This window comes from Oncorhynchus mykiss, chromosome 28, assembly GCF_057628025.1.
Source record: "Oncorhynchus mykiss isolate SJ-2025 chromosome 28, ASM5762802v1, whole genome shotgun sequence".
Classification (NCBI taxonomy): Eukaryota; Metazoa; Chordata; class Actinopteri; order Salmoniformes; family Salmonidae; genus Oncorhynchus; species Oncorhynchus mykiss.
In genome coordinates this window covers 21,383,048-21,397,389 of record NC_143049.1, presented here as the reverse complement: position 1 = coordinate 21,397,389, position 14,342 = coordinate 21,383,048, and positions in this window count along the sequence as shown.

Sequence of the window (14,342 nt, the reverse complement as noted above, 5' to 3'; positions counted from 1 at the left end):
AAAATACAACAGCCTAATCCAGAGGGAATAGGGCTTCCGTGCTGTCACAATGAGATAATACAATAGCGATGAATAACTGGAGCAGTGACGCACCCAATAGCACATGCTGATTTGTGGTTAAGTAGTCAATTATTTCACTATTCATATATGTAGGCTATTTATCCATGCTGGTTAAAGTGCATAAAACGGTTAATTCAGCACCATGGACAGCTCCCGCGCCAAACCTCCTTCATACTGTACTGCTCATATAGAGTGGGTGACCAAGTCCCCTCGTTTATCACTAGAGGGACCCGAGACCATCATAAGGCAGGTTGACCCGGGTTAATTCGACAAAAGCAATGTCGCAAAAACAAAAAATAATTGCGACAGATGTAGAAGAAACTTTCTAATGATCGACAAAAAAATGTATCCATTTGACAGCGGTGGATTATTTTTGTGTCGAACTTTTTTATTTTAACTAAATGATGATGGAAACGTTGTTTTTCGAATAAATGATGATTGCTGAATCATTTTGAAGGTAGCCTACGTGATGTCAGTGTGTAACTATGAAGCTCAACTACACATTTCATTATAAAATGCCTACTGCTTGCAAAATAATTTTTTGCATAAGTATAAAAATTATATTTATTTTTAGGACAAGGATTGTCCTGACTTTCAAGAATATCTGAATAGCTTCATCTTGCTTTTCTGGTTGGCTGGCAAGTTTCACCATCCAATTGTTTCAGATCTACAGTAGTGCAAGTTTCAGCATGGCACTGACTGTGGCGAAACGTTGGCACATGACAATTATTAGAATATGGCAAATATGACCAAATTCTTGTATTATATCCATTCTGGCTTTTGCAGGCTACCTGAGACATGAAACAGATAGGTGGGAGCAGTGGCGACCTGTCCTTCAGGGCAGATGGGGCAGAGCCTGCATTTTATTTAGGCATTAATGTGTGTCACATATCAGTTTGCAAACAATGTAAAATAACAGAGTTAATAAAGCCCTATACAAACATTGTCTCTTTTTTGCTTTCTTGAATAAGGCAGCTCCAAAATGTAGGTGTTTCAGCCTAGCTCAGTGCTTTCTTTGGTGGTGGAGCAACCAGCAGAAAATACAGAGCGTAGGGGTTTTGTAATGTTCTCTAGTTGCGCCATGATTGGCTCACTGTTCTGTCACTCATGGGGACACTACGTCACCACAAAATCTACAGGGAGAGCTCGAAAATTCTTGCCCCTTGGATGCTGCCATAGAGTTACATTAGAAGTGCCCATTCAAGAAGGCTCCATGTCATTGGCCACAGATAAAATGATGTCAAATCACATTATATCTACCATAGCTTTGATTGGACATGTTAACATCATACTTTCAAGATCTTAGCTAGCAGTCATCATCATGAATCAAGTCGACAATCTACTGGCAAATCCTTTTCAATCCTTGTCATATGAAGAGAAATTATAGATAAAACGTATCAGTGCTCATTGGCCATTGGACATAAACATTACACAACAAGTTGGAAATCGCAAATTCAGCAATGAGTGGTTTGGAAGGAATCAGTGGCTAACTACAAGCAATCACTAGACTGCTATTCAGTGGAGTGGCTATGTGGTCCCAAGTCTGGGATTAAGGGTCTCTTTTCCAAGCTTAAAATTATATAAACATTCAACATTGACTATGCTCTCAATGAAGAATGATTTGTGCCGTGCTCAAAACAACTGGAAACTCGGAACTGGGAAATCTTTCAGTTAGTTCAAGACAACTGGGAACTCTGGAAAAAACGAGCTCACACTGGGAAAATATGTTTTGAACGGTCATCGAACTCGGAATTGTAAATTGGGAACTCTGGCCTCTTTCTAGAGCTACAACCTGAAGATCACTGATGTCATCATGATTCAAACTTGTTTTTTCAGAGTTCCCAGTTGTCTTGAAAGCACCATAAATCCAGAGAATGCCAGACTTTGATGACAAAATATGCCCTCAAAAGGACCGCCACACCACATTCCCGTTCAAGAGAGCACAGCACAAGGTGATTCCAAAAATGTTGTGTATGCTGCTGCATAAATGATGTAATATGCCAGGGAGATATGTATACTGTAGCTAAGAAAGTAATAGTAAGTATATGTTGTGTAGTAAACTGTTAGTAGCCCATGTGCCTCACCCAATAATTTGGTCTATTTTCCACTCTTCATTTTGCCTACTGTTCTGAGTTGATGGTGCACATGTAGCCTATAACCTGTTTTAGAGAAATGTAATCATCGAATATTGTAAGAGCTTTCATTGTCTGCTTATATGCCCCCTTTATTGATCCTATGACTCTGACTTGGTGTACAGGGAGAACACTGTAAGAATGCCCCATGTTCTGAATTCTGTCACTGTACATTTCAAAAGTGCTGAACAAATAACTATATTGACTACATCCGTCCTAGCTCACTCATTATTGTCTTAATCGAAATTACGGATTGCTTCTTACCCGCTTGTCGTCTCCTTATGCCATAATTTGTACATGTCAATTGTCAGTAGAAACCACATTTTTTTAAGCAAGTCAGCCATATCAGCAATGTATTTTTATAAGGCAGTAAATGAGGCTGAATGAACTGTTTCTCTTCCAGACAAGGCTCTGCTGATAGCCAGGTGTAGCAGTGGTAAGGTGTTGGGACTGCTGTTGGGACTGTCCTTTATGTAGGCCCTTACAGTTGGCGTGCACCGTTTGCCACCATTATAGTGCAATTAATGTATTGTTTAATGTTGTGGCTTAGCTGGCATGCATCCCACATATTTTTTATTTTGCCGCACCAAGATTTACATGCTAACATCGCCACTTGGTGGGAGGCATAGGATACAATTTACTAATGAGCAATTTGGCTAAATGGGTAATGGAAACAATTCATCCACCTCAACCACTTCAACATTTGTAAAGTTTACAGACAAATGTTCTGTTTCCATCAGGCCTATCCTGATTTTTATTTTATCTGACATGTACTTTACTCACAAAAAGGTTGGATGGAAACCTGGTTAATAACCAGGCACATTTGCTATTTAACACAACAGTTTTTGTGAAAATGTGATGGAAAAAGATTGAACATTTGATTTTGATTTGGTACATGAAATCTTAAGCGAAAAAGTACATTTTGTGTGCCATAAGTCATCATGCACAGATTTTTATCCGCACAAGTTCATTTGGTGGAAACACACCACTGGTGGGAAAAGCTGTGGTGTGAAATAAATGTGTGAATACTGAAATGTGTGTGTGTGTACAGAAAGTTTCTTGGAGCATCCAGATATAAATATGGACCCAATCATAGAGGAAAATGAATCCCTGACCCATGACTGATTGACAGGCAAGTGAGACTACAGAGGTGTGAGAATACAGAGATGAGGAAAAAGAGTACAACACTATACTTCTCTATTCCTAAACTCTGCAACATATCCATCATTGCTTACATAGTGGCACTGTGGCACCTAGAGGCCCCGCCTGATAACCTTAGCCTCCCTCCCGGGCAGATATGCGACTCGTGTTAAAGCTTCAAAGATGACGACATCTGTCATCATTAGCGGTGCAGGGGATGTAAATACCTTGGCTTGACTCGCACTGCCAGCGTTTGGCAGATCCCATTTCAAGCCCCACCAAAGGAAGATGGGTGTCATACTTCTTCTTCCGCCATTGGCCAGTGATGTGTATGCTGCTGTGCCTGTGGCCATCTCTCTCGCTCGCTCTCGGACTGCCACAGCCCCACGACCTATGGGCAACTAGGCCAGAGTGATGGTGCTGTCAGTTGGTGCTGTGGCCTCTCCGAGGCACCTGTCACATCATAAACAACACAGTGTGGAGGAATGGCTCATTCCGTAGAACCAACTCGAAATGGACAGTCCTAAAGGCAGTTTGAGGAAATGTTGTTCCATTGTCCTCAGTGGGCTGGTCTGAATTGTGCAAAATGATCAATATTAGGATAACAAGGGTCTCAAGAAAAAAAAAGGCTTTTGTGGGGCCCTCAGGGCCGATTTCTGGTCCCAGTCCATCCCTGATACCAACACTGCTGTAGTGGAGAACCTGGAGAATTGATTAATTCTCATTAGATGGCACTCATTAAAGAGCAGGGCTGCTGTGAGCTGTTTAAGTAATGCCTGGTTGAAATAAAGGGCCACCTCACAGCACCAGGCACAGCTCCAACCTTTCCCGCTCACCTCTTGATTTAAAGTAACAGCATAGGTACATTTTTCATAACTGTCTGCAGCCATGAAGTCTCACACATTGTCATGTTAATCATGTGGGATTCTAAAATTTCAGTTACTCCACCATAAATCCCTGTTAAAATCTTCCAGCGGTAAGCATGTTAGTTATTCAAAAGAGACAGCTGGTATACGGAGACATCCCTCACCATGCAACCCCAATGTAATTACTGTAGTCTACTCTCATTGATTTGAACAGGCGCTCTGTTAAAGGGATAGTTATGCCCAGCTCTGAATCCCATGAATTCCTCCTAATGATTTCCAAGGTTAATTTTTTTATGACAGGAGCAATCAAACATCTCCACTGGCCTCTTGAGTCAGTTGCATCAGTAGCAACCAGTAAATATCATCTGAATGTATTGTCTCTTACTGTTAACTGCTGCACACAATGCAAAAGTCACTCATTTTTTTGATTGAAAACATGTTTCCGACATAGATACTTTATCATAAAAGAAAGCAGACAGTCTCTAAATATGCATGCTTCATGTGTATATTAAAAGATCCAGATGATGTTGTCTATTCAAAGCCCAGTGTTGCATGAACGATCTGGACTGTATCTACAGTCTGTTAATAGAGCAGCCCTCAGCATCATACGTCATCAGAACCAGGCAGACTGCGGTGAATCCTTTCCTAATACACATGGTATTATCAACTCAATGGATACAGTCCATTTACTACAATCAATTCACATACTATACTACATAAAGTACACATCATCTTCTGTACACAGTACCTGTAACAACAATTATACATCAAAGGAGTTTCTGATAAGTCTGACCTTCCTGTCAGAAGTGGTTCATTTCACTCTTGCTATCTGCAATGATTAGATATGTAAGACACACTGATGCAGAATTCAGAGGTGATGAATATTGAAAAAAGTTATATCAATCAGCAGGTCTAGAGCAGGTCTTGTATAAAGTATGCTCATCATTCTGTAAATGAATGAATGTGATCTGTTTGTCAAGCGAATCATCTTTCATATATTATTTGAATGCAGCCGTAGCTGCTCCGCAACAAACACCAATGTTTAAAATGAATTGAGTGAAGATCTGTGGTGTGACAACATGCCATTGTGACAGTTCAGTGTGAGTAGTGAGAGAGCTACCAAGCTGAAAGTGGGACAGTAGATTCTGCTAGCTAGAGTCACTCTCTCTTTTCAGACTGGTGACACAGGGAGGCTTGTCTACTGAACCAAACAAGGCCTGTCAGGAGAAGAGGCTTCGGCTGAAACTTAAAAAACACTGGGTTAAATGTCTTGGGTATACTAGAATAGAAAACGCCAAGTGTCAAAACATTAAAAAGCTATGGTGCAGTTCCAAAATAATAGTGACAAAATTGTCTGTGGAAATGGGTTTGAAATACCAAAACCTTTGAAGTGAAACAAGCCACTAACCAACAGATAAAGGTTCAATATCATTAGCTTCATTCTTTGATTTCTCCTTTTATTGTGCTTTCTGAGTGAGAGGGAGAGAGAGAAAGAGAGAAGCACAAGTCAACAACAACAACAACAAAATCAAAGCCCTGCTGTCACCTGCCAACTCAGCCAATGGGTTAGTGAGTTCCATATTCAAATGATTTCTCTATCTGCCAATCTGTCACTCGTTCCACTGTATAACTCCCACTGGCAGGGGAACACTGTGCCTGCTGTCTGTCCCAGCCCCTCTGTGTACGGCCCTGAGATATCTTGTCTGCTTGGCCCCCGGGTCTGACACCAGGGTGTTTGTGATCCATGGTCTACTGGGGGGGCTGGATCGGCTAGGGGAAACAGGATTCATTAGCCCAGACTTAATTGCTGTGGCATTGCAAAGGAGATGTTTTCATTGGTAAACAACACAGAATGATGCATGCATCGCTCACATTTATGAAGAAGCAGCTGCTTATGCGTTGACTTGTGTTACATAATGCTGTATAGGAACAGAGACAATTGCATAACAACCAACCACAACATAATATGTTGTCCTCAGAGTAATATCTTGGTTATATAGAAAGAAATGCAATTGCTGTTTCAATAATATGAAAATGAAATGAAACATTTCAATGACAATTAACAGCTAAAGCTCTCATATGTTGACATTACACAGAGGCAATGAGTGCTCTAATCTAAAGGTCTATTTGGAGGCTGCTGACCCCATGCCCTGCCTTTGCCCTGTCTCTTCCCAGCAGGATCATTTGTAGAGTGAGATAGAGGGAGTGACACGTCTGGGTGGCAGTAGCCAGACCCTCGGGGCCATACCAGAGTTCAGGCGAGGGGATGGGAGGAGACAAGCTGGCCTTGCTGCCCCCCTAGCTGCTGCAGATAGGGTAGATGACCATGCCCTAATTTATGCGGACAATCAAACGTCAGCCACCTCACACTATAGATGTATTTAAATCTCTCACTTGAACACGTTAGCTAGCTCTTACAATAGTAAGATTGGCAAGTAAGTGCTGATGACATCTTAACTGATTGATACATTAAATAAAGCAACAGTTCAGTATTTCAGATTTTGAGTCATTCAGTGTTGACAGTAAAATACCAAAAATCTGTATATATTAGAGTGATTGTCTATCAAGGGTACATAAAACCTACTGATTATATAAGGATGTCCCTTCTGCTGTTCATCGTGGTATTAACCTATCTAGACATACAGCACTTAGTTTTTTCTGTCGCTTCTCCAATCTTACAACCCTAAATTGGTAGATTCTATTTCACTTCTATTTCAGGACAAGGATAAGACTGTTAGCCTAATAGTGATGGCATGAAAAAAATCACTCCTGACAGAAAACATGTTTTATATATCAATCCATGATGACAGTCAGTAATTCATCATGTAAGAACCACTTGATGTACTGTAAACCTATTATGCAGCAGAAAATCTGACTGTTGGCTTCTGCAATGCTATCAAATCCTGAATCAGTAACCTGTTTCCATCCACCTTTTTATACAAGTAGGCCTACATTTCGGAGAAAAAAAAGGCATATTTTTGTGTCTGTACATTTAATTAACCTATGAGAGAAATGTCGGTAGAAACACTTTTGATATAACACCCATCATATCGAAGCAATCTTAAGAGTCACACATGTGTGGTCCTCCCCAGAGTGGAAATCGTTACATTCAGGGAGGCGGAGTCTTTACTTTTTTCCTGTCCCCTCCCAACACACACATTTTGCAAGAGAAATGATTTGTTTTGGCAAACTCACTTCAGTTTAGTGGGCTGAATTAACTGTGAACCTGTCATGTCTACTCACGTTCCTCCCCTCCGGCGTTCGATGTCGCTGTTTTACTAACCGCCGGTCCTGGGAATCATCATTACCGCACCTGGCTTTCATCATCAAGCACACCTGTTCTCCATTACCACACTCCCCTAGGTTCCTTCCCCAGGCAGTATTGTTTATGTTTGTTCATGTCTAGACGCTACTCCGACGTTGTGTTGAGCCATGTTAATTGTTATATTAAACGTATCACATGCTTCTCGACTCCCAGTGTATACGTTACAGAACCTTGATTCCAAACGGTAATATTTGTTGTGCTATCATGTACTGAATGATGAGACTACCTTATCATTAGATGACTAATCATACTGTTTTGAGACACGCGATGCAACTGCCATACCTGGCATGAAGCAAGTTATGGCCTGGAGCACCAATCATATCATATTAGGCCTACAGCGTGTTCAAGACCAAGATAAAAAAAAAAAGTATTAGGTGTATAGTGATCGATACTCGATACTCGATACTCAATATACAGACTTCGGTACACACCCTGGCCCTAAAAATGGTCAAAGACCCCAGCCACAGACTGTTCTCTCTACTACAGCATGGTACAACAAGCTATCTATATTTTCCTGGGACTCCAAAAGCTAAAGAGGACTTATTAGGAATAATACTGCAGTGAATAGGCCTACCTAATGAATTTACACAAGGACATATTTTTTTTACAAATCAGATTTATGACATGACAGGATGCCTAGGATAAACATATCGCTCGAAAAAGGAGAACAACTCATATGCACAGATAGTCCACATGGACTGTTGTCCTCCCCATTAGGTAGCAACTCCTCCAACACTCGATATAATCCATTCACTTTTTTTCTATATTGAGGAACCATCTCCTTTCGACTCCAAAATTCCATTGAACTTTTCTAGACTCTCTTCAGCGGCAGAGATGGCAAGAAACCCTTAAATTATTGTGAAGATAACTTTTCACAAGCTGTTGTGATAAACCCGTTTTTTGGTGCTTTCAAGGCAACTGGGAACTTGGGGGGAGAAATGGTCAAATCATGATATCAGTGATCTTCAGGTCGGAGTTTTATAAATATGCCAGAGTTTCTGACTTTAAATTCAGAGTTCGATGACCATCCATAACGATTTTTCCCAGTTTGTTTGTTTGTTTGTTTGTTTCCCGAGATCTTAGCTGTCTTGAGCGCTCGGAAGTCGAAGATTTCAGTTTCCAGTTCTGAACCCACATTTCTGTTGCGCACTAGCTCCGGACGTCATCACTACAAGCGCTATTTTATCTGCCAGATACCATAAACGCCCACGCCAAGCAAAAAGAGGGACTGATCGAACAGCCAATGGAAAGGCAAAGGCAAAATGCCCACCCAGCCAGGCTCAGCTAGGGTGTGTGTGTGTGTGTGTGTGTGTGTGTGTGTGTGTGTGTGTGTGTAGAGATCAGGGTTGTACAACAGGTTTGTTACACATAGTCGAATTCAATATGTAAAAACTCTTACAAAGGCAGTGTGCAGGTTTCTTTTTTTCTCATGCTATTCAACTGTTACCATGCACCTGCATCAAAGATAGCTCAGATATGTGTGCCTTTTAAACTTGAATATGTAAATTCCAAAATGCTGGTAATTACATGTAAGTGTTTTGAAACTGATGGCGATTTTTTAAATGTTTTATTACTAGGCTAATGGCTTCTAGGCTAACACTTTATAATGGTAACCAAGTCACATGACCGATCATGACCTTTCATGTACGTAAATAAGGAAGTGATTGCTTTAAATTAGTAAAGAGGGGTTTACAACATTGTTTTTCTATGAAATCACATTATTTTCATTGAAATACATTATAGTGGTCATAATTAACAAATAGTTTAAATACGTGTATCAATTTATATTTAAATCTAACATCACTTTCTGTTTTACTTTTAGCTTGCTTTGACAGTTTCCCCACCTCAACCATGTGAATTCTCTTCTTTCCCCTTACAGCTTAGACTACAGGGATCACAGAAACCACACACACACACACCTAGCATTTCACTGTATCCTATTTCTAACAGTTCAGCAGAAGGCCACCACACCACATTAGAGTTGGTAAGTGCATGATAACACAATACATTTATATTTTCTGTTTCTGGTGGTCTCATTAGCCCAGTAGTCTACTAGTTAAAGGTGAGTAGGTTTCCTTTACTACTACAGTATATAATTTGCACTATTTTGTTGCTGTTTTTCATATAACACACACACACACACACACACACACACACACACACACACACACACACACACACACACACACACACACACATCAGCAGGTATATTGTGAACTCTCATCTCTCTCCTCCCCAGTTAAGACAGAGCCTATGAACAACAGTGAGACTGACTACCACAGAAAGCAGCACTGGACAGCCATGCAGGCGAAGGTAACACACACAGTTTCAGCCTCTCATTTCTCCCTTTACAATGGAGTCTAACACGTGCATAGCAGTACTCACAGATGTTCTTGGTGTACCAGCCATTTTAAAACCAACTATCACCAAGTTTACCATTGCAGACATCCTTTTCCATTCACACTAATACACATAAGCTGTTCATGTGATGTCACCATTACGCTCACTCGTTACAAAATACGCTTTTACCACATTTATTCAAAATCTCATTTTCTATCTCCTAGGAACTATCTTTCATGCAGTGTGGTTGAAATGGACAATCAAACACACCTGCTGTTGCTGCATTGAATAATACAATTGCCATGCAATCTAATATCTTGCACTTTCTGTCCATTCTTTTGAAGGAATGTGGATTGTCCTACAGGGAATTCTCTGAAGGATGAGGAAAGGATCCTGCAGATTGTCCTACAGGAACTGCCCTGAAAATCTTGTGGAATTACCTGCAGGATTATTATCTACAGGATATCTCACAGGATTTGGGTGCCCTTTTCCTATAGGACAATTCCATCAGTAGTACCTGCATGATTCCTAGTGTGTCCTCCAGGATTCCTGTATGAAGTTTGTCCTACAGAAAAGTGGCCCTGAAAATCCTGTGGGATATCCTGCAGGATTTCCTAAACCTGTAGGATATACTGGATATTCTGCAGGATTTGTGCAGGATTTTTCATGCAGGACTCCTGTATAAGTTTTTTGTAAGGGATGGTTGGATGGAAACCAGGTTAGTGCTGAGATTATTATGGACAGAAGTGCGAGATTATTTGTATTGGTCAAATGGCAGCCAAGCATCGATCATCATGTCACCAGAATTGGACCCTCAATATTTATTGGAAAGGAGCATCAAGCTCATCACCTTGCATTTTCACCACCCTGTGAAGTTCATCATTTATTTAATCTGTAGCCTAACTGCGTGGTTTCCTGAGTCGTAGTGGGAGGACCACACACCATATCATCGCGCGACTCCAAGTTATGTCAATATTTGTGCATAAAGACGTATCCACCGCCATTTCTCACATAATTAATTTGACAAATTACCTGTAGACATTTCCAAAATTGTACGGAAACATCCTGTTTCCATCACAGCTGTTTATATGATAGGACTTTACTTCCATTAAAACTGTGGGTGGATGGATGGAATGTGGTGACTGTGATTAATGATGTTGCAGTAAAGAAAGTAATCTACCGCTACATGAACAGTATTTCATGGTCTCATGCTTCTAATGTTTACAATGTTCTCCCTGGATCATACTCTATTTGTGTTTTCAAGTTCCAGGGCTGCCAAAGAAGGCTTGCCGTGAGATTTTCTATGTGAAATTCATTTCCCCCTGGCCCAACCCCTAGACATTTTTATTTTTTACCTTTTAAAGCTAATGTCCTGCAATTCTGTATTTTGACATGGCCTATGACCGAGGTGGACATTTAAAACCACAGGTAGGGTGTACTCAGGATGCTTTGAATGTTAAATGAACACTGAAAATCCGACAACTGTTCAAGATTTTTGGGGGATGCACAGATATTTTGAGTGTTTGAAACTTTTTCTTCAGACAGTAATGAATTGAGATGGGTAAACAAGCTAATGGGAAAAATAGTGGAAAGGTTGGAAGCAGGGATTGTTGTCCAGTCTCCTTGTCCTTAGACTGCTTTCAAGGTAAGGACACAAACATTTGGTAAATTGGGTGAACTTTCTCTTTAAAATAGGGCTGGAAGAAAATCCTGCTAGCTCTCCAGGTGGGTTGGCCACCTCTGATATACAGTACCAGTCAAAAGTTTGGACACCTACTCAAATCAAAGGGTTTTTCTTTATTTTACTATTTTCTACATTGTAAAATAAGTGAAGACATCAAAACTATGAGATAACAATGAAATCATGTAGTAACCAAAAACGTGTTAAACAAATTAAATATATTTATATTTCAGATTATTGATAACAGCTTGGCACACTCTTGGCATTCTCTCAACCAGATTTATGAGTAATGATTTTCCAACAGTCTTAAAGGAGTTCCCACATATGCTGAGCACTTGTTGGCTGCTTTTCCTTCATTTTGCAGTCCAACTTATCCAAAACCATCTCAATTGGGTTGCGGTCGAGTGATTGTGGATGCCAGGTCATCTGATGCAGCACTCCATTACTCTCCTTCTTGGTCAAATAGCCCTTACACAGCCTGGATGTGTGTTTTGGGCCATTGTCCTGTTGGAAAACAAATGATAGTCCCACTAAGTGCAAATCAGATGGGATGGCGTATCGCTATGGTAGCCATGCTGGTTAAGTGTGCCTTGAAAACTAAATAAATCAGTTTCACCAGCAAAGTACCCCCACACCATCACACCTCCTCCTCCATGCTTCACAGTGGGAACCACATATGCAGAGATCATCCGTTCACCTACTCTGCGTCTCACAAAGACACAGAGGTTGGAACCAAAAATCTCAAATTTGGACTCATCAGACCAAAGGACAGATTTTCACAGGTCTAATGTCCATTGCTCGTGTTTCTTGGCCCAAGCAAGTCTCTTATTGGTGTCCTTTAGTAGTGGTTTCGTTGCAGCAATTCGACCATGAAGGCCTGAGTCGCGTAGTCTCCTCTGAACAGTTGATGTGTCTGTTCCTTGAACTCTAGGACCATTTATTTGAGCTGCAATCTGAGGTTGGTAACTCTAATGAACTTATCCTCTGCAGCAGAGGTAACTCTGGTTCTTCATTTCCTGAGGCGGTCCTCATGAGAGGCAGTTTCATCACAGTGCTTGATGGTTTTTGCGACTGCACTTGAAGAAACTTTCAAAGTTCTTAATTTTCCATATTGACTGACCTTCTTGTCTTAAAGTAATGATGGACTGTCATTTATGTTTGCTTCTTTGAGCCTGTTCTTTGCTTAATATGGACTTGGTCTTTTACCAAATAGGGATTCTGTATACAAACCCTAACTTGTCACAACACAACTGATTGGCTCAAACACATTAATTAAGAAGGAAAGAAATTCCACAAATTAACAAGGCACACCTGTTAATTGAAATGCATTCCTGGTGACTACCTCATGAAGCTGGTTGAGAGAATGCCAAGTGTGTGCAAAGCTGTCATCCAGGCAAAGGATGGCTACTTCGAAGAATCTGAAATATAAAATACATTTAGATTTTTCGAACACTTTTTTTGGTTACTATTCGATTCCACATGTGTTATTTCATAGTAAATGTCTTCACTATTATTCTACAATGTAGAAAATAGTAAACAATTAAGAAAAACTCTTGAATGAGTAGGTGTGTCCAAACATTTGACTGGTACTGTATGTCTCTCAAGAGCTGGGTGTTTAAACATTTTCTTGACATAATTAATTTCTCAAAATAACCCAACCCTCCAGAAAAATTGAATGAATCTTCATATTCAAGTGGTTTATGCCAGTTGAAAATCCTTGCCATCATCTTACTTTACATTGACAAAATATGTGTTTATGAGTCCCTCTACCATCTCTGCCTAGCATATGCACAATAGTAAAACGTCAAATTATATTTGACGCCTGGAGCATTTTTTAAATCAGTTATTCAAAACTGTCCATGAATGGAATTAATAATTAATTGTCAAAGACACAAGTAGGTATATCAGATTTAAAATATGTGATTACACTGGAAAAATTGAGAAGAAGTGGAATAATAAAATACACTGTGTAAAACATTAGAAACACCTGCTCTTCCCATCACAGACTGACCAGGTGAAAGCTGATGTAGAGGAAGGGGAGGTTAAAGATTTTAAGCTTTGAGATAAGGATTTTGTATGTGTGCCATTCAGAGGGTGAATGGGCAAAAAAAAGATTTAGTGCCTTTGAACAAGGTATGGTAGTAGATGCCAGGTGCACTGGTTTGAGTGAGTCAAGAACTGCAATGCTGCTGTGTTTTTCACGCTCACCAGTTTCCAGTGTGTATCAAGAATGGTCCACCACCCAAAGGACATCCAGCCAACTTGACACAATTGTGGGAAGCATTGGAGTCAACATAGGCCAGCATCCCTGGGGAAATGCTTTCAACACCTTGTAGATGCCATGCTCTGACCAATTGAGGCTGTTCTGAAAAAAGGGTATGCAACTCAATATTAGGAGTGTTCATAATGTGTTGTACACTCCGTGTAAGTGTGGGGAATAGGTAGGTAGGGTTTTTGCTGACAAGCACACAAATTACCCTACATTTTAGTCCATTGTTAAATGAGAATTGTTCCACTGATGAGACTTAATAGATAATCAAATCTGAAGACAAGATTACATTAATCCACACCTACACCCTAACCAAGTAATTGTTATATTTATTGTCCCCCATATAGAATCAAAATTACACATTTGGGTTCACAATCTGTCAGTCAAAAATATTTATCAAGTTCCAAATCAGGTCACCCTACCAAACATCCCAGCTAAAATATACTGTAGGTCTGCCTGCTGCCTTTCTGTTGTCACAGCCTAAATGCCATTCACCAAATGAAGGGACTAATGCGACAGGACAATGAGG